The 21,777-nt window shown below is 44.5% G+C and overlaps 1 long non-coding RNA gene across 1 annotated transcript in view; it reads right to left on the bottom strand.

The window, feature by feature from the left end:
* Positions 1 to 286: 286 nt before the first annotated feature.
* Positions 287 to 21,777, bottom strand: part of LOC105739976 — a 28,166-nt gene continuing 6,675 nt past the window's right edge. The window contains exon 2 of the long non-coding RNA XR_001115976.2: positions 287 to 1,467. This is a non-coding gene — a long non-coding RNA (uncharacterized LOC105739976). The remainder of the gene's footprint in view (positions 1,468 to 21,777) is intronic.

Raw genomic sequence — 21,777 nt, 5'->3', positions numbered from 1 at the left:
TATTTATTTATTTAAGACGGAGTCTCACACTGTTGCCCAGGCTGGAGTACAGTGGCGCGATCTCCGCTCACTGCAACCTCTGCCTCCCGGTTCAAGCAATTCTTCTGCCTCAGCCTCCCAAGTAGCTGGGATTAGAGGCATGCACCACCATGCCCGGCTAATTTTTTGTATTTTTAGTAGAGATGGGGTTTCACCACGTTGGCCAGGCTGGTCTCGAACTCCTGACCTCGTGATCCACCTGCCTCAGCCTCCCAAAGTGCTGGGATTATAGGCGTGAGCCACTGAGCCCAGCCTACCCATTTATTTAATCTTAACTGAGCACCTATTTTGAGCCAGTCTGTGTCCTTAAACAATAAGCTAAATATAATGTAACCAAGGTATGAATAAGGTACTTCCTGCAGAAGGCTTCAAAAAGGGGATGTGTGAGTTGGGTCCTCAAGGATGTACAGGAGGGAAGATCATTTCTATGTACAGCAACGAGACCAGCACATGCTGAGGCACGGGGGCATTAAAGGCCATGACTTATGCAGGAAATGACAAGAATGTCCATGTGGTTGGCTCAACAACGTGGTGGCAAGTGGCCAGGAACAAGAGGTAAGTTGGGACCACTCTGCGAAAGACCTCCAGATCATGTTAGGAGTTTGGACTTGATTCTGAGGCCTCAGGGAGTTAGTGGAGGTTTTGAAGTAGGAGGGTGGCATGATCAGACTTGTGTCTTAGCTTCTCTGGCAGCAGACGGGAGAAGGTTGTGGAAAGGCAGGCTGGAGGCAGGAGAAGCTTGTCAGGAGGATCTTAGCAAGACTCCAAGATTGGGGAAGGACAGGAAGTGTCTTAATCAGCCCCCAGAGAGGCTGGGAGCCTGATTAGAGAGAAGAGCCAGGGAGCTCTGGCAATGCAAGGGCCTGGGAAGCTGCAGCTGCTGGGAACGGGGTGGGGAGTCAATCATCAAACAATCCAACAACCTTGAGGAGAGGACTTTGGACCTCACTGGCTGCCTCCCAGCAGAATTCAATTCCAAGAGGCAAAAATAGAAATGACCACACGAATAGCCCAGCCAGCTGCAAGTGCCCCCAGGGGCATCCTGATTATGCTGCCCCATGCTCTGAGCTGTCACACTCATTGTCAACTTTACCCCTATCAACAGGTGTCTCCTCCACTAGACTATGGTCTTCAAGGGCAGGGTCCCTCCCTGGGGTTTTCTTGTTCTGTTTGGCTCCATCCTCAGGTAAGCTCTCTTCTGGACTCCCATCTCACATTCAAGTCTAGCAAATTCCCAAACAGGTCAAGCCAAAGTCTCCGAACTAAGCCTCGCTGTGTCTGACTGCCCTGCCTTGGGGCACAGGCCGATTCCTGAGCCCATCACTGTGGCCAGGGGAATGGAATGTCCTGATTGGCTCAGTGTGGGCTGAGGTGTGGAGGCAGCTTCTCACAGAAGGCATGAAGTGGGTGTAGGACTGGGGCGGACACCTAGAGGAAAATCAAGGTAAATAGATTCAGGGTGGTGGCCAAAACATAACACTGCCCACTGTCAGCATATAGTTATATTTGTTTCCCATTGGCACAAACAGAGTGGCTGTTGGATAATAGGTAGTTGAAGGCAGAGCACAGTCATTGAAGGTTAAGCAATTCCTGGAGAAGAACTTGAAAGGGCCGGTCTGGAGAGTGGGCACAGTTCTGAGGATCCAAGGCATAGACGGTGGAAGTATACGCATTAAACCAGTCGTTCTCAACCTTGGCTGAACATTAAAATCACCTCTGGAGGCTTGACAAAATACTAGTGCCAGGGCCCCACCTCCAGAAAAAATGATTTAATTGGTTTGGGTGGTGCCCAGGCATCGGTAATCCTTTAAACTGATTCTGATTCTGATGCGCAGCCAGGGTTGAGAACCACTGCCCAAGTCTTGGTGTTCAAAGAGAAGTAGGTGTGATACCCAGAGCCCCAAGAGTTTAGGAACTGGTGGAACAAAAAGGAGGACAGCCAGCTCACTGGCTGGGCTTGTATGAGATTTAGGGTACCAGAGAAGAACTAAGAAATCCAAAGAATATTTAAGGCCAGGCAGGTGCAGTACCTCCTGTGAACACATAGCAGAAGGAATTAATTCTGAAGTTGCCTAACTTTCTCTGAGAGAGCCTGGAGTTCTAAGGATTATTTACCTCTGATTGGCAACAGCAGAATGAGAAGGTGCCTGTGTTTATATCTGGAAAGTTAGCACAGGTCAGGTTCAGATGGATGAGGCTGGAATTGAGAGCCATGCCTGAGGGACACTCAGCAACACTAGGGATGAGTTAAGAAAATGGTGGAGTCATATATAGCTGAGGCTTCCAACCGGAGAAGTTGGGTAGAGGGTGATACCTCTCAAGAGGGGGAGAAGCAGCAGCAGCAAGTCAGAGAAGTGAGATAATGAGTGCAATTTTGGACATGCTGAGATGCAGGAATCTGAGGAACAAATAAGAGGAGATGTCCAGTGGGCAGTTAGATATTATAGGTACACAGCTTGGAAGGGAGACTTGGGAGCCATCAGCAAGTCAGTATCTGAACCTGGGAAGTGTGTGTTGAACAAACAGAGGTGGGGCTGAGGGAGACACTGAGGGAATCACCAGGGAGGAAAGTGAGCCTGTGAGGATGAAAAAGTGGCCGTTAGTATCCAAGGGGCCATTCTGTTCTAATGTGGATCAATCCCCCTTCAGCATGATTTCACTGAATTAAATATCAACTTTTAAAAAAACGAGATAACTCCTTGCCAGTATACTAAGAGCAAACAAAAACAAACAAAAAGCAATTAATACAAAATAGAAATAAGTGGGTTTTCAATTCAAATGTAGCAAATATTTACTGAACACCTACTATGCGCCAGCCTAGCTGCAGATGGTGTGGCTGGCATGGTTAGCTTATCAGGCACCCGGCCCCACTCCTACTCTCTTCTCCAGCCCCATCTGGGAGGCCTCGGTAGTTCTGGTTCCTAGAATCTTTGCTTCAGCTGATCCACCAGTTGTTCTATGTGAGGTCTTCTGCAAATCTGGGGTCCTCATAGTGAGGAAAACCTTTGTGGGAAGCTACCTTCACCTCAGCTGCCCAGCAGGCTTTAGACTTTGTCTGTTCCACAAAGCCCTGGCCTGTGCTGGGTTCCCTGTAAGAGCTGGCTTCTGCTCCAAGGTCCACCTCCAGCTCTTTCCCAGCTCCTGTGTAGGGCAGAGATGCCTTATCTGGCTGTTGGCCCCAAATGAGCAGACCAGTAAGATGGCATTTCCACCATCTCTCCAACTGCTTGCCCCGCAGGGTCTCCAGGAGTTTCCTTTCTGTCACTTCCAAGCTACAATACCACAACAGTTTCCAGAAAGTCACTTAGAATCAAGACAATACGCTTCTACTCACACAAAGCAAGAGGCTGGTTAATCTCTTACAGTCCCCACTTACTCATATAGATTTCCTCTTTCACCATTTTCTTTGGGTTCCTCATCCCCTCATCCACCCAGCAAACACTTCTCATGCACAGGTTGGGGGGTACTATGAGGGTTGCCTCTGTAACAGAGCCCTCCTGTTAGAAATTTGCTTTCAATTACATACGACTTATTGTTCTCTTGGCACATGCCATCTCTCCATTTGCATAATTCTCCAATCTACTGATTCTTTACCTTCTTCAAAACCATCACAAAAACTGAGTGTTAATCTACTTTACTCAAGTATCCCTTTAAATTCCTGTGCTTCACTGGTTTATCACTTTGTAAAAATGCCTTCCTCAGTTGGTTCTTGGATATACTGTCTCCTAAACAAGTTTTTTTTTTAAATTGTGGTAAAATATACATAACAATAAAACTTACCATTTTAATCCTTTTTAAGTGTAGGTTTAAGTGGCACTAAGTGTATTCACATTATTGTGCAATCCTCACCACTATCAATCTCCAGAACTTTTCCATTATCCCAAACCAACACAAGTTTTTGTTTTGTTTTTTGTTTTTTTTTTGTTTGTTTGTTTGTTTGTTTTTTTGAGACGGAGTCTCGCTCTGTCGCCCAGGTTGGAGTGCAGTGGCGCAATCTCGGCTCACTGCGAGCTCCGCCTCCTGGGTTCACGCCATTCTCCTGCCTCAGCCTCTCCGAGTAGCTGGGACTACAGGCGCCCGCCACCACGCCCGGCTAATTTTTTGTATTTTTAGTAGAGACGGGATTTCACCGTGGTCTCGATCTCCTGACCTCGTGATCCGTCCGCCTCGGCCTCCCAAAGTGCTGGGATTACAAGCTTGAGCCACCGCGCCCGGCCGTTTTTTTTTTTTTTTTTTTGAGATAGAGTCGCCCAGCCTGGAGTGCAGAGGCGTGATCTTGGCTCACTGCAACCTCTGCCTCCCTGGTTCAAGCGATTCTCCTGCCTCGGCCTCCCAAGTAGCTGGGATTACAGGTGCCTGCCACCAAGCCTGGCTAATTTTTGTATTTTTAGTAGAGATGGGGTTTCACCATGTTGGCCAGGCTGGTTTCCAACCCCTGACCTCAGGTGATCCACCCACCTCGGCCTCCCAAAGTGCTGGGATTACAGATGTGAGCCACTGCACCCGGCCCACACAAACTTTTAAAAAATGTCCAGGCCGGGCGCGGTGGCTCACGCCTGTAATCCCAGCACTTTGGGAGGCCGAGGCGGGTGGATCACGAGGTCAGGAGATCGAGACCTCAAAAAAAAAATATGTCCAGAGGCCAGGCATGGTGGCTCACACCTGTAATTGCAGCACCGTGGGAGGCTGAGGCAGGCAGATCACCTGAAGTCAGGATTTTGAGAGCAGCCTGAGCAACACAGCGAAATGCTGTCTCTACTAAAAATATAAAAATTAGCCGGGTTTGGTGGTGTGCGCCTATAATCCCAGCTACTCAGGAGGCTGAGGTAGGAGAATTGCTTGAACCCGGGAGGCAGAGGTTGCAGCAAGCTGATATTGTGCTATTGCACTCTAGCCTGGGCAACAGAGTGAGAATCTGTCTCAAAAAAAAAAAAAAAAGTGGGGACATGCTTAGTTCACTTTTTGTTCCTAATTCTGAACATAGTATATGCCTCATACTCTTGGCTAATTAAAGCAGATAAGAGGTTTAATATAAAACGTACCACAGTGACACCAATATCAGTCCATCAAACCACTTCTAAACTACTTTTTATTAAAACAAGAGGGGTAAAGCTAACCAAGAGAAAAGGGAGAAAACATAAACTTAGTCTAGCTGGGACCCAACATCAGGCTAGACTTGACCTTGGCCAGAGGTCCTAAAGAAAATAAGAATGAGGCCTTGCCGGCTGGGTACCGTAGCTCACACCTGTAATCCCAGCACTTTGGGAGGCTGAGGCAGGCAGATCACGAGGTCAAGAGATTGAGACCATCCTGGCCAACATGATGAAACCTTGTCTTCTTGTTGTTGTTGCCCAGGCTAGCGTGTAGTGGTGCAATCATAGCTCACTGCAGCCTTGAACCCCTGGGCTCAGGCAATCCTCCTGCCTCAGCCTCCCGAATAGCTGGGATTATAGGTGCATGCCACCAAGCCTAGCTAATTTTTTTTTTTAAGTTTTTGTAGATATGGTATCTCCCTATGTTGCCCACGATGGTCTCAAACACCTAGGCTCAAGTGATCCTCTTGCCTCAGCCCCTCGAAGTGCTGGGATTACAGGCATGAGCCACCACACTGAGCCTGCCATCTCTTCTGAAATGACACAGACCCTTGTGGAGTCCCCAGTCAGGCTAAAAAATTAGCTGACAGGAAACAAAAGCACTAGGAGGAATAGACTGAGCCCATTACTACTGAGTAAGAGCCTTTGAGCAACTAGAAAGAACAGTGTTTCCCCAAACTGGCCTCATCGTATGAATCACACAGGCATCCATTAAACATTCCAGTTCAGTACTTCTGGGATGGGATGTGGGAATATGCATATTTAATAAGCACCTGGAGTGATTCTTACAAAAGGCAAATTTGGGAAAGAATGAACTGGAGTGTTCCATTAGCAAAGGGGGGCTGACCTAGCGGCCTGGAGCTGTGAAGGTAAAGGTTCCCAGGCAGTCTTACCATGGGATCTTGGGAGCTCCTCAGACCACTGGCTGCTTTTACCAACCCTCAAAACTCCTATGGGCCTGCTGTTTCTGCAAATTTGGCCTTTCCTCCTCCAACATCCTCCATGCAGGGCCTCTTACTTCCACCTTTGAAGCCAAAAGCCTTGGATGATCCCAAGTTCTGGCAGCCCCATGCCCTGGCTGCTTCCCTACAACTGAGCATTGACAATGAGATGTAGTCCTAATTTAGAACTAAAGAACCAGGTATTATTTGGCCAGATATTAATTAGGAAATGACTACAGATAGCTGGTGACGTTAGATTCTACCTTTAGATCCAGCTGGGTCATTTTATGGAAATAACTTGGGCAGTTTATATCTACCAAATCTGAGGTCAGTGTTTACAGAGGAAGACACTGGACACCAACTATAATTGTCAGAGCTGAAATTTCACCTTGGGGCCCTCCTGATACAAGCTTGCCGAATGGAGCCTGGGAGGTTCATTCACGTTCAGCCTGCTCCAGCGTGTCCCCCTGCCTACATATGGCACAACTGTATCATCACCACTCCCTTCCTAAAACTCCTCCAGGTCAGAAAGGGTTATGATAAAACAGGCTGGTGAATCCCATTTGGCTAGAGATTCAGATGTTTTAATTAAGCAACTGTTTATTTCTTATAGGTCAAGCTGGACCTATTAATTTAGCCAGTTAGGCTTTGTTTTAATTAAAACACAATTTCTGCCAGGCATGGTGGCTCACGCCTGTAATCCCAACACTTTGGGAGGCCAAGGTGGGCGGATCACTTGAGGTCAGGAGTTTGAGACCAGCCTGGCCAACATGGTAAAACCCCGTGTCTACTAAAAATATGAAAATTAACCAGACGCAGTGGTTTACACCTGTAATCCCAGCTACTCGGGAGGCTAAGGCAGGAGAATTGCTTGAACCGGGGAGGCAGAGGTTGCAGTGAGCCGAGATTGCACCACTGCACTCCGGCCTGGGTGACAAAGTGAGACTCCATCTCAAAAAAACAAAACAAAACAAAACACAATTTCTGAAATAATCTCTGTTTATCTTCACTTCAGAAAGTTTACAGAAAGCAGTGTTTCCATGGGAAGCCAACAAGTGTTATGCAGCAGGAAAAGGTTCCATGCTCCATAGGTTTGGGAAATACTATGCTAAACAAAGTGAAGTAAGTTTCTTTATTCTTTGTTTTTAGGACCTTTAATATGTCAATGTAGACTTAGGAAATTCCAATAAATGAACACAATGTACTATATTTTCTTTTTTTTGAGACAGGGTCTCACTGCGTTGTCCAGGCTGGAGTGCAGTGGTGCCATCCTAGCTCGCCGCAGTCCCAAACTCCTGGGCTCAAGGGATCCTCCTGCCTCAGCTTCTCCATTAGCTGGGACTACAAGCACACACCACTACACCCGCTAACTTTTGTGTTTTCTGCAGAGACGAGGTCTCACTATGTTGCCCAGGCTCGTCTCTTAACCGCTAGCCTCAAGTGATCCTCCCGTCTCAGCCTCCCAAATTGCTGATATTACAGGCATGAGCCACTGTGCCCAGCCTATATTTTCTAAATTAGATGAATTTATTCGCAATTAAACCTTAGGTAGTTTTCCAGAGAACATTTTAGGAAATGCTGAAATAAAAGATACTGTTACCCAGAGCCAATCTGACCTAATAGAAATAAGCAGTTCTACTTTGCTTGATCTCAGGTGAATATCTCCTACCTCTGAGGTACCATTCTCTATAACCATAAAAATCACTTCTTGGGGTTAAGGGGTAGAGCATAGTGGTTAAGTGAGAAGGTTGTCTGGATTTGTATTTGGCCTCCCATACTTATTAACCTCAGATGTGTTACCTAAATTCCCTGTACCTCAAGTTCCCTAGCTGTAAAATGGGCAATATTGGTACCTCCTCTCAAAGGCTGTGGTGAGAATTAAAGGCACACATTGGGCTATTATCAAGCAGCAGAGTGCATTGGCTCCTGAAGAGAAGTGGGTCCTCAAAGCCCATTTTTTTTATTTTCCAGCAGATAAAAGAGGGGTCATGGGGCCAGTCGTGGTAGCTCAGGCCTATAATCCCAGCACTTTGGGAGGCCGAGATGGGAGGATCGCTTGAGCCCAGGAGTTCAAGGCCAACCTTGGCAATATGGCGAAACCCATCATTACAAAAAATACAAAAATTAGCCAGGCATGGTGGCGTGCACCTGTAGTCCCTGCTACTGGAGGATGAGGAGGTTAAGGCACGAGTACGGCTTCAGCCCAGCAGGTCGAGGCTGTGGTGAGCCAAGATTGTGCCATTGCACTCCAGCCTGGGTGACAGAGTGAGACTCTGTCCCCTAAAAAAGAAGGGTCACTTTAGAGGGTATAACAAAGTTGGCATTGGGAGTATGGTAGAATTGAGGGGTGAATGGAAGGAGTAAGCATAAGCTGAAGGGAGCCATTGTGCTGGAGCTCAAAGTATGTGAGAGGAAAAGTGGAGGTATAGGTGAGAGTAACAGGCCCAAGGTGAAGGGGAAAGTTCACTAAAACATGGAGAAAGAGGAAAATAAAAGAATCAAGTCAACCTTGTAACAGATTATACAGAAATACATGCCTATGTGGGTCAGTAAGTATATTATAAAAACAGAATAAAAGGAGGGGGAAAGAAAACAGTCAAACTTCACAATTTCTTTAAGACAGCCTTAGCTGTAGCCTATGACTCCAGTGTACACCCTGTTGCTCCCTGACTCTTAGGGAGGTTGACAACCTAGGATACTAGTTTGGACAATGTGCAAAAGTGAATTTTACTAGGAGCCTCCAGCAGAAAAAGGAGTCACCCAGAATTGCATAAAACAAAGGCAGGAAAATGTTAAGATACTAATAGCTAAGAAGTAAAATAGAGAGGTTCCTCCTGGTGACTTGCAGTGCTAACCTGGGACCTCTCGGATTAGGATTTCGGTGGTCTCACTGGCATTTCATGACTGACATCTACTGCCACACAGCATTGTGGGTTACAGTGGCCAAAGTTGTTTCTCAGAAACTCTTTAGAAAACATGTGAGTGTGAATGAAACTAATAGCATCTTGTCCAACTTCAGTCATCTTCAGATAAGAAACTTTAACTTCCTCAAGATTTCATGATGGCTGAGAATGAACTTACTAGGTCAGTTCTGAGAAAAGTAGTTTGGTCTCTTTAAAACCACAAAGCAACAAGTCAACTCTAAAAAGGATGTTTGTGGCTGGATACGGTGGCTCACACCTGTAATCCCAGTACTTTAGGAGGCCAAAGCGGGAGGACTGCTCGAGTTCAACAATAGCCTGAGCAACATAGTGAGACCCTGTCTCTACAAAAATAAAAATTAGCTGGGTATGATGGCACACATCTGTGGTCCCAGCTACTTGGGAGGCTGAGGCGGGAGGATCAATTGAGCCCAGGAGTTAAAGGCTGTAGTGAGCTATGACTGCCCCACTGCACTCCAGCCTGGGTGACAGAGGGAGACCCTGTCTCAATAAATAACTAAATAATAAAAAGGATGTTTGTGAGATGTTCAAATCTGTGAAAATTGAACACCATTCTTTGCTTATATTAAGGAATAATTTTTTAGGTATGATAATGTAAGTTTTAAAAAAAGAGCTCTTAGCATTGAGAGATGCATGCTGAAATACCTACAGTTTGCTACAAAACAATCTAGTGGGTGTGGGGAAGTGGGTCAGGGTATAAATGGAGTTAGTTTGGCCATGAGTCGCTAATTGTTGAAGGTAGGTGGTAGGTATGTGATGGTTTATTATGCTGTTCTACTTCTGCGTATGTTTGGAATTTTCCATTAAAAACTCCACAAAGCAGGCCAGGCACGGTGGCTCACGCCTGTAATCCCAGCACTTTGGGAGGCCAAGGTCGGTGGATCACGAGGTCAGGAGTTCGAGACCAGCCTGGCCAACATGGTGAAACCCCACCTCTACTACTAAAAATAGAAAAATTAGCTGGGTGTTGTGGCGGGCGTCTGTAGTCTCAGTTACTCTTGAGGTTGAGGCAGGAGAATCACTTGCACCCAGAAAGCGGAGGTTGCAGTGAGCCGAGATCGCACCACTGCACTCCAGCCTGGGTGACAGAGCAAGACTCTGTCTCAGGAAAAAAAAAAAAAAAAAACCACTCCACAAAGCAGAGATATCTCGCTGCACAGGCAGGCCATTTAATGTGTATGTGTAAATATAACAGGTATTTTATTCATGTATTCACTCATTCAAAAATATATGTAACATATTGTGACAAAATTCACATAACATAAAATTTACCATTTTAATCATTTTTTAATTTTTTATTTCTTTTTTGTAGAGGTAGAGTCTCACTGTGTTGCCCAGTCTGGTCTCAAACTCCTGGGCTCAAGTGATCCTCCCACCTCAGCTTCCCAAAGTGCTGGGATTACAGGCATGAGCCACCATGGCTGGCCATTTTAACCAAAGCGGAATTCGGTACTTTCACAATGTTGTGCAACTATCACCACTATACAGTTCCAGAATATTTTATCACCCCACAAGGAAACCTCCAACCCAGTTAGTCGGTCAGTCCTCATTCCTCCCCTAGCCCTTGGCTACCACTGATTTGCTTTCTGTCTGTATGGATTTGCCTATTCTGGATATTTCAAATAAATTCAACACATTTGTTTAGATTTAAATTTTATTTATTTTTATCACTAAAACATTCACAGGTTTAAGGTTTAAAAGGGTCTTCAGTGAAAAGTCTCCCTCTCACCCCTTCCCCAGCAACACAGTTCCCTATCCAGAGGCATCTTTCCAGAAATTAAAAATTCCTCTTTCTTTACCTAGATGGTAGTATTCTATGCACACTGCTCTGCAGTTGGCCTTATTTCACTTATCTCAGAGATCACCCTATAACAGAATAAAAAGAGCTTTCCTTTTACAGGTGCATAGTATTCCATCATTTCAGACTGTGTTTCACACACTGTTAAGTGCTTTGGGGCTATAGAAATTAACAAAATACGGTCCTGTTCCTAGGCAGCTCAAAGTCTAAAAAGTACTTTCTTTTGAGAAGGAGTGTGGAGACAAACTATAGGTTTCAGCTTCAAGGCTGATCATAATCTCAGCTGCCTTCACAGCCAGACTATCTGGAAGGAAAAAAAGAGATCTAAAGTAAAGTGGTCTGAGAAATATTGGGGGATTGGCTAGCAGACGTTGGCAAAGGTGACAGCAAACTGCTGCCTCTCTTCCACCTTATTCTCTAAGACATAATTGATCACATCACTTATGTCCTCTCATGTTTTTTCCTATTAGAAAAGGGATTCTCATTGATGAAATTTAGAAAGTGGATAGAGAAGCAGAAGAATTATCCATAGTTTGTAAGCATGTTAAATAGCTGCTTAAAACTGCACTGTATTGATACACCCTAACTTAATAGCTCCCTGTAGGAAAACAGCCTACTGCATGGCAAGAGTCACACCATCTTGAAGCGAAACTGCCATGATGTTTGATCTCCACACACAAAGGTATTCTGCAGTAAAATCTTGAAACAGTGCTGTACATAGATAAACCCTCATAAAGATGCTTACCTAACCTCCCCAGTGGTCATGGATCTTGGAAGAAAGTCTGAAGACATGACCAGCTGCACGTCTTTACCCTAAAAGCTGGCTATTTATAAAGGGCGGATGCGGGGATCTACGATTCTCATGGCTGCCTAGACATCACTTCTGTTCATAAGTCCCTATGAAATGTTTCCCTCTGAGAAGCTGGGTTTGTCAGCCTCTTTCTTCGGCCTCTAAGCTCCTTGAGTCTTTGTGGGTAGGTTCGCATACACCTACTGACCGAGGAACACTTCTCATTCACTTCTGCATTTTACAGATCCAGGAACTAAAGCTACAATGAATGTTTATTTAAAGAGACAAAGAGACATCTAAGTGCATACAGTAAATGAGACAGGTAAGACATGGAGCCAGACATTTTATTTGAAAATTATCTTTATGAAATTGAAACCATAGTAATAAATAAACTTAGGGAAGACGCAGGGATAGAAAGAGAACAGTAACTGAAAGTTAACACTTTAGAAATTCCAACAATTACTGGATAGTAAAAATAAAAATAAAAAACTCTATAAATGAAATAGAGGAAGATTCACTTAAACAGAACCTTTGTATCCTCAACAACTACAGAAGATGCCTGCCAAACACATGCAATAAATGTTTGTTTAACTGAAACGAACACAATAGCTGGATGAAAAGAGACATAGGATATCTGATGGGGGTGAGAGAGGATTATCATGTGAAAAATAACTCATGCCTAACCACTGTGAGGATCATACATGATAAGTGAGGGGCAAAGACTCCATCCAGCTTATAGGTGGTAGCTGAAGCCATAGGAATAGATACAATTGCACATGCACAGTATGCAGAATGAGAAGAGGTCAAGGGGAGTGTCCTGGGCACACTGACCTCAGAGAGAGCAGGGTCATGACTACTAAGAATTTTGAGCAAGACCTCCTCAACCTGACCAGAAACTCTTCTTGCCTGAGGCAGGGGGAGGACAGAGCTGTCAGCAGGCCTTGGGGACTGTTAGGAGTATCTAGATCAGCAGATGATTTGAGAGGGCCCAAGAGAAGGACAGGCCTATGTTTTGGGGCCTGAGAGAGGTTTCTTACCACCAGTGATTTTATCACTAGGGCTCTGAAAAATGGACAGGACACTTCCTTCCAAACAATGTAATTTTCCCTGAAAATGGACCTAATAACGTGCCTCACATTACCATCAAGGCTAAGTTGGATTCCACTGACTCATACTTCTTTTTTTATCTTTGGTTTTGATCCTTACTTCCCATACAACTCAGTAAATGACAGCACTGCTCTTCTTCTACTGAATAATCTATTTCAAGGATGGGCAGTGGAGACTATAGTTGTGTTTGCTACTATTACCTGTGCCGTAGCAGAATCCTTTATAGCATTCATGTCGAATGTAAAGGAAAAGAGAACATACAAAATGAAGTAGATTGATATCTTGCTAGGTAAATCCTCTGAGATAAAATTTCTTTAAAATGGAGTCAGCTGTGTAAGAAAAAAATGGCCTCTTCTTGCCATGCTGTGTTTTGCATGGATGTTGTGGCTAAGAAACAGCCTTTGACTACGATAATATGTGGGTAAAAATATCTCCAGCTCCTGTTTGACTAAAAATTGCCCAAGATAAATAAGCTTTATCCCTGGCAAAATTCAGTTCCCTTTGGCAGATATCTGTTAATCACCAGCTGTGTTCCAGAGCCTGTGCTGAGGACACAGAGGTGAAAAGCCATAGTCCATGGCCCCTGGTAACTCCCGGATACCCAGACATGAGGAAGGGACTCCTTGAATTATTGATGGGAAGAAAATAGTCCATTCAAAGGGAAGATATATTCCTCATTGTAAATTAATACACGGGCACCTGTTTACTGAGAACATCATGAGCTTGGTTAACATAAGCCAATTCTTGATAATTTCTTGATAATGAGCAGCTCTGGATTTGTGGATGTTTTCAGCTAAAGACTGGGCTCTGGATCGTGCCATAGGTGCAGGTAAGTAAAATTAAATTATGGGGGGTAGGGAAGAGGAAGCTCATGTGCTCCTTCCTGCAGTCCTAACTTCCACAGGGCACTGGGGCATGGCTCTTGTTTCTAACATTGGTGATTCCTATCCTTTCTCAAGAATTCTGAATCAGGTGAGAAAGAGAGAGATAGCGAGAGAGAGAGAGCAAGAGAGACAGACAGACACAAACACACACACACACACACACACACACACACACAGACACAGAGAAAGATAAACAGAAGCTATTAAGAAGGCAGAGCTGCTAAGGGTATCATTTTTTTTTTCTATTTTGGCACCATTTTCAAATAAATTTTAGTAATTGTGTCACTATCCAGCCTGGATGAATAGCCAGCTTCACTTTGACATTTCTCTTTAGATGCAACAACCTTACAGTGGAGAATTTATTTAAAATTTTAAATAGATTTTAGAGGATTCTTGGAAGCAAGAAACTACGGCTCTTGCCATTAATCTCTGACTGTGCTAAAATCAGTCCAGTTCTGGGCCAGTGCTTCAAAACCCTTCCTCTACTGTGCAAGGACAGAACAGAACTGATATGGGGGTGGGGGTGGGGGAGGGAACTAGCTATTTCTGCCACAGCCGATAGTAATATTATGACTGTCATCTTTCCAAGAGGTACATCAGGACACAGACTACTCAAAGGTAGATGTCTGGACACTAAGATTTTAATCATTAACTCCTGCCCTTAAGGTTTTCCAGGCCCAAATCTCCTCTTCTATTCTCTGTGCCATATTGTCCTGGGGTTTCAAGCAAGTGCTTCAAGGTTTTATATTCAAGCTAGCTTGCTAGCGTCCTCCCTTCCTTCTTTTGCTCTTAGGTATAATTTACCTACCATAAAATTCACCCATTGTAAGTGTACAAATCATGATTTGTAGCACATTTATGGAGTGTGCAGCCATCACCCCTATGTAGTTTCAGAACATTTCCATCAGCCCAAAAAGATCCTTACTGCTCATTCGTAGTCAATCCCTATCCTACCCTAACCCAGGCAATCACAAATCTGCTTTATGTCTCTATCAGAGCTTCTTTTTTGAAGAAAATTTTGGCCTTAACCATCCAAGAACTCCTGCACCTCTACCTGAAGGTGAGGTGCCCTTCTGGCTAAGAATACAAATTATATTCTTAAAGTTTTACAATAGAATGCAACTTTATGCCAGTGTGTCTGTTGCAGGCCATGGCCAGGTCAGCCATGGAAAGCACCTGAGTGGAAATAAATAGAAAATTATTGCCCGGCCTCAGCCTCCTGAGTAGCTGGGATTACAGGCATGTGCCACCACGCCCGGCTAATATTTTGTATTTTTAGGAGAGATGCAGTTTGTCCACGTTGGTCAGGTTGGTCTCAAACTCCTGACCTCAGGTGATCTGCCCACCTCGGCCTCCCAGGCAGAGGTTGCGGTGAGCTGAGATGGCGCCACTGCACTCCAGCCTAGGGAACGAGAGCAAAACTCTGCCTTAAAAAAGAAAGAAAGAAAAAAAGAAAATTCTTAGGCGCTGCAGTAGAGGTACAAGAAAATGGAGATTGCTTCAAGTGCTGGCCCAGCAGGAATTTCAAAGCCTCAGATATGGATAATAACCCCAAATGACGTGGCCTTCTGAGTAACAAAATGCTTTATATGGAGGTAAAAGTTGTATCTGGGTGCTAAGCAGTGAACCCACAGTTCTACATGCTTTGGACCTGGTGGACATCTTACTCTCTGTGAGTTCTCAAGAATCATTAAATTTGGAGTATACATCCATGAGGTACAAAAGAGGCAGGCAACAGGGAGCCTCCCTGCCTCCTTGTCTCATTTATATCTTGCACTGCTCTTCTCCAGCTTCAGGAATAAGTCAGAGTAAAAAGAACTATCAACTGTGTCCAGGTTGTCTCTTGAACCCCAACAGGCTCCAACTTCTGGCTGGAGCAGTGTCTAATATGAAAGCAAACAGACTTGCTTCAATCAAAACCACAAAACATCTGCATTCTCGTCTCTCACCACACAGCAATCTTGACCAGCCTGCCATCCAGCTCCTATGTCTCAGAAATATGGCTCAAATATGTTTTTCTGCAGGTTCCTTAGTATCCCTTCCATGGGCAGGGCACAGGCTTTGGAAAAAAAACTGATTTTAAATCTCGTTTCTCCTGCTTGCTTATCATAACTGCCCGTCATCTGTGAGCCTGGATTCTAAGAGAGGGATAATATGTAGCCAGGTAGGTTGTTGTGAGAATGAGTAAATATAAATACGAAGCTCTGTCCAGTGCCTGGCATGTAGTAAATGCTCAATATTTACTACATAATGGTAGCGCCAGTAGTCTTCACATTTTAACATGGTTGTTTTCATAGGACAATGACAAAATGTTTGTATTAGAACCTCTCCCTTGTCCAGCCAAGTTAGAGTCTTTTATTTTGGTTTGGAAAACAGTGCAACTGTTTGTTAATGCTTATCATCTAGGCTATAGAAAACACATCATAGTTCATAAAATCATTATAATCTCATTTTGGAATCAGGAAACTGAGGCTCAGAGAAGTATCTTGGCAAAGTCACTCAGGTCATCTGCATCCATCTAAAGCCAATGTCTGGCCGGGCATGGTGGCTCACGCCTGTAATTCCAGCACTTTGGGAGGCCGAGGTGGGAGGATCGCATGAGGCCAGAAGTTCAAGACCAGTGTGGTCAACATGCTGAAACACTGTCTCTACTAAAAATACAAAAATTAGCCAGGCATGGTGGTGCACACCTGTAATCCCAGCTACTCGGGAGGCTGAGGCAGGAGAATCACTTGAGCCCAGGAGTCTGAGGCACGAGAGTCACTTGAACCCAGGATGCGGAGGTTACAGTGAGCAGAGATCGTGCCACTGCACTTCAGCCTGGGTGAAAAAATTAAGCCAATGTCCTTCCCACTTAAAAATACTAAAGATTGGCCAGCCGTGGTAGCTCACACCTGTAATCCCAGCACTTTGGGAGGCAGAGGCGGGTGGATCACCTGAGGTCAGGAGTTCAAGACCAGCATGACCAACATGGAGAAAACCCATCTCTACTAAAAATACAAAATTAGCCAGGCGTGGTGGCGTGTGTCTGTAGTCCCAGCCACTCGGGAGGCTGAGGCAGGAGAATCGCTTGAACCCAGGGGGTGGAGGTTGCAGTGAGCTGAGATTGTGCCATTGCATTCCCGCCTGGGCAACAAGAGCAACACTCCATCTCAAAAAAAAAAAAAAAAAAAAAAATACTAAAGGTCTCCATAGAGCAAAGGTTCTCCACTCACCTATGGGAGCGGCAGACTTCTACCTACCACGGTGAAAACAGAGTCAATACACGACAATGTCTAATTAGAATGAACATGCTCTAATCTGAGGAGAGAGACATATTTCCCCAGGTGAGTAAGGGTCACGGTTCATATTCCAAATACGACTGGGATGATATTACACAGCGGCTCCCTGAAGGCACTTGGGAGAGAAGACTAGTAAAGAGCTCTGTGAGTCAGCCCACAGGGAAATGCAGCAGTCTTGGAGTCTGTCTCTGAAGAGTATTCTACAAAAGAATTAGGACCCACTGTGAGCCACTGTGCCCAGCTGACATTTCTTAAAAGAAGACATACAGGCCAGGCGTGGTGGCTCACACCTGTAATCCCAGCACTTTGGGAGGCTGAGGCGGGTGGATCACCTGAGGTCAGGAGTTCGACACCAGCCTGGCCAACATGGTGAAACCCCGTCTCTACTAAACATACAAAAATTAGCTGAGTGTGGTGGTGGGCACCTGTAATCCCAGCTACTTGGGAGGCTGAGGCAGGAGAATCACGTGAACCCAGGTGGCGGAGATTGCAGTGAGCCAAGATCACACCACTGTACTCTAGCCTGGGCAACAGAGAGACTCCATCTCAAAAAGAAAAAAAAGACACACAAATGGCAAACAGGCATATGAAAAGGTGCTCAATATCACTGATCACCAGAGAAATGCAGATCAGAACTACAATAAGGTATCATCTCACCCCAGTTAAAATGGTTTATATCCAAAAGACAGGCAATAAATGCTGGTGAGGATGTGGAGAAAAGGGAAGCCTCATACATGGTTGGTGGGAAGGTAAATTAGTACAACCACTATAGAGAACATTTTGGAGGTTCCTCAAAAAACTAAAAACAGAGCTACCATATGATCCAGCAATCCCACTGCTATGTATATACCCAAAAGAAAGGAAATCAGCATATCAGAGATATCTGCTCTCTCATGTTTGCTGCAGCATGGTTCACAATAGCTAAAATTTGGAAGCAATCTAAGTGTCTATCAACAGACAACTGGATAAACCAAGTGTGGTACATATACACAATGGAGTACTATTCAGCCGTAAAAAAGAATGAGGTCCTGTCATTTGCAACACCATAGATGGAACAGGAGGTTATTATGTTAAGTGAAATAAGCCAGGCACAGAAAGACAAACATTGCATGTTCCCACTTACTTGTAGGATCTAAAAATCACAACAATTGAACTCATGGAGATAGAGAGTAGAAGGATGGTTACCAGAGGCTAAGAAGGGTAGTGGCATGGTAGGAAGGTGGGGATAGTTAAATAGTACAACAAAAATAGAATGAGTAAGACCTACTATTTGATAGCACAAGAGAGTGACTATAGTAAATAATAACTTAATCGTACATTTTAAAATAACTAAAAGAGTGTAATTGGATTGTTTGTAACACAAAGGATAAATGCTTGAGGGGATGGATACCCCATTCTCCATGATGTTCTTATTTCACATTGTGTGCCGGTATCAAAGCATCTCCTGTGTCCCATAAATATATACACCATGTACCCACATAAATTAAAAATAAAAAAATTTAAATAAAATACATCTAAAAAGAATGGTCAGTCTGCATCCCCTGCACCCAAGAATACATATTCCTCACAGGAGCTCACTTCTGGCAATCCATATAGTGTGTGTGTGCACACACTCTATGTATATGCTTGTTGCAGAATCACCTTCGGTAAATTTCTCAGGGCTAATTTCACTTTCCTCTTATTCTTCCTTTACCCTGAAGTACCTCTATACTTATATATCTAGTTGCAATTATCTGTCCGTGCATCCCATTAGATTATCATGCACTATTTATTTATTTATTTATTTATGAGACGGAGTCTGCTCTGTCGCCCAGGCTGGAGTGCAGTGGTGCGATCTCAGCTCATTGCAACCTCCGCCCCCCAGGTTCAAGTGATGCTCCTGCCTCAGCCTCCCAAGTAGCTGCGATTACAGTCACCCACCACCACACCCAGCTAATTTTTGTATTTTTGGTAGACACGGGGTTTTGCCATGTTGGCCAGGCTGGTCTCGAACTCCTGACCTCAGGTGATTCACCCGCCTCGGCTTCCCAAAATGCTAGGATTATAGGAATGAGGCCACACTATTTTATATACTGCATATATTACCATCATAACTATCTTCTGGTTGACTCTACAATTAGATCTTAAGATTTGTGTGGTTTTTTGTTTTTTTTTTTTTTTTTTTGAGACAGAGTTTTGCTCTTGTTGCCCAAGCTGGAGTACAATGGCGTGATCTTGGCTTACTGCAACCTCCACCTCCAGGGTTCAAGCAATTCTCCTGCCTCAGCCTCCCAAGTAGCTGGGATTACAGGCATGCGCCACCACGCCTGGCTAATTTTGTACTTTTAGTAGAGACGGGGTTTCACCATGTTGCCCCGGCTGGTCTCAAGCTCCTGACCTCAGGTGATCTGCCCCCCTCAGCCTCCCAAAGTGCTGGGATTACAGGCATAAGCCACTGCGCCCAGCTGTGTTCCACATTTTTTTTAACTCTCCTCACTCCCCCAACACTAAGCCCAGAAATATATTGTATAGCAATGTTTGTGGGGTGAAAAAAAATCCTAAGAATCTTTAGATTAGGATTATACCTGAACACAAATATTAAATAAATGATCTTACTTTGCGTTAACAAAAATCAAGCAAATTATAGCAAAGTGCTGAAAAAAAAGTAATTTTTGTTGCAGAGAAATAAGTGCTTGCAGCTCATTTCTAGCCAACGGTGGTTTGGTCATAGGGAGGTTGTTAAACACCTTTCTGAGAAGCTCCCAAGGCACATGTGTTATCAGAGGGAACATATGGAACCCACCATGGGTGCAAACAGGGTGCCTGGGACTACTTGGATATATGGTTTTGTTAATTTTCCAGTCTTTGTTGAAGGATTCACCTTCATTCTGATTAACTTTCTTAAATGTTTACCTTCGTATTTGCCAACTGCTTAAATTGGTGCTTCAACTGTTGTGACCATCTGCTCAGAGAAAACTTTTAGATTATGTCACAATTTTCAGAGCCTCAAATCAGTTTTAGAGCTGGAAGAGACCTTAGAAATTGCAAAGTCCAAGTCCTTCACTCTTACGTTAATGAACATCTCTTCACTGCCTGATGTGTGTCAGCCTCAGTGCTAGGTGCTGGAGATGAAGAGACATCACACATGGCCCCTGGACTCTTAGCACTTACACTCTAGCAGGAAAGAGGAACATCAAAACAGATTCAATAAGGTAATGTGAATGGTTATCTGATAAAAGGGAGTCCAGGGAACAAATGTGTTATGTACAAGAGGTGGGCTGAGTCTTTATATATAGTTGAATGTTGACTGAGGGGAGAGGAAGTGGGAAAAAATTAGTCAAAAATAAAACTGGAAGGCTGGGCACGGTGGATCACACCTATAATCCCAGCACTTTGGGAGGCTGAAACAGGTGGACCACTTGAGGTCAGGACTTCAAGACCAGCCTGGCAAACATGGTGAAACCCCGTCTCTACTAAAAATACAAAAATTAGCTGGGCGTGGAAGCAGGCACCTGTAGTCTCAGCTACTCTGGAGGCTGAGGCAGGAAAATCACTTGAACCCGGGAGGCAGAGGTTGCGGCGAGTCAAGATCGTGCCTCTGCACTCCAGCCTGGGCAACAGAGGGAGACCCCATCTTGAAATAAACAAACAAACAAACAAACCTGGAAAGGAAGGCAGGGGCAAGATCAATAAATATTAACTGAGCACCAACTATGTATCAGATTGCCAGACTCTATGCTCATCGCTAAAGATGTGAAAGACACGGCCTTACCCTCAAGGAGTTTATAATTTAGGTGGATGTAAACAAATTACAATTCCTCACAGGAATTCACTTCCTGTGATAAATGCATGACTAGGTATATGAAAGATATAAAGGAAAGAATAATCCGTTCTACTTGGAGGTGGGGACAATAGTGGGATGATTATGGAAGATCACCTGAAAAAGCTGTTTACCAGGTAGACCAGAGTGGGGAGGGCACTGTAAACAGAAGGGACAGCATGTGTACAACATAGTACGAAGTCTTCCAATAACTTTAAACAGTATGATATGGGTATGCATTTAGTTCATTTAGGCAGTGATATGGTTTGGCTGTGCCCCCACCCAAATCTTATTTTGTAGTTCCAACAATCCCCATGTATTGTGGGAGGGAGGTAATTGAATCATGGGGGTAGTTTCCCCCATGCTATTCTTGTGATAGTGGGTAAATTCTCATGAGATCTGACAGTTTTTTATTTTTTTGAGAGGGAGTCTCACTCTGTCCCCAGGCTGAAGTTCAGTGGCGTGATCTCAGCTCACTGCAACCTCTGCCTCCCAGGTTCAAGCGATTCTCCTGCCTCAGCCTCCTGAGTAGCTGGGACTACAGGCATGTGCCACCACACCCAGCTAATTTTTGTATTTTTAGTAGAGACCACGTTTCACCATGTTGGCCAGGATGGTCTCGATCTCTTGACCTCGTGATCCACCCGCCTTGGCCTCCCAAAGTGCTGGGATTACAGGCGTGAGCCACTGCACCTGGCCACGATCTGACAGTTTTATAAGGGGCTTCCCCTTTTACTTGGTTCTCACTTTTCTCTCTCCTGCCGTCATGTAAAGAAGGACGTGTTTGCTTCCCTTTCTGCCATAATTGTAAGTTTCCTGAGGCCTCCCCAGCCATGCTGCACTATGAGTCAATTAAACCTCTTCCCTTTATAAATTACCTAGTTTTGGGTATATCTTTATTAATAAAGCAGCATAAAAACAGACTAATACAGGGAGAGTGGCAAGAGATGAGACTGGACCGATAAGACAGAGTTGAATCTTGATCGGCTGCGCATTCCAAACTAAGGAGCTTGGATTGTATCCTAGAAGAAATTAGGAATCACTGAAAGGTGAATGGATCCAGGCCTAGATATAATCAAGCTACTCTGAGCTAGCCGATAGAT

The sequence above is a fragment of the Nomascus leucogenys genome, chromosome 6, assembly GCF_006542625.1.
Source record: "Nomascus leucogenys isolate Asia chromosome 6, Asia_NLE_v1, whole genome shotgun sequence".
Lineage (NCBI taxonomy): Eukaryota > Metazoa > Chordata > Mammalia > Primates > Hylobatidae > Nomascus > Nomascus leucogenys.
Note: the sequence above shows the minus strand (reverse complement) of the source record. Positions and strands in the feature narration are given on the sequence as shown.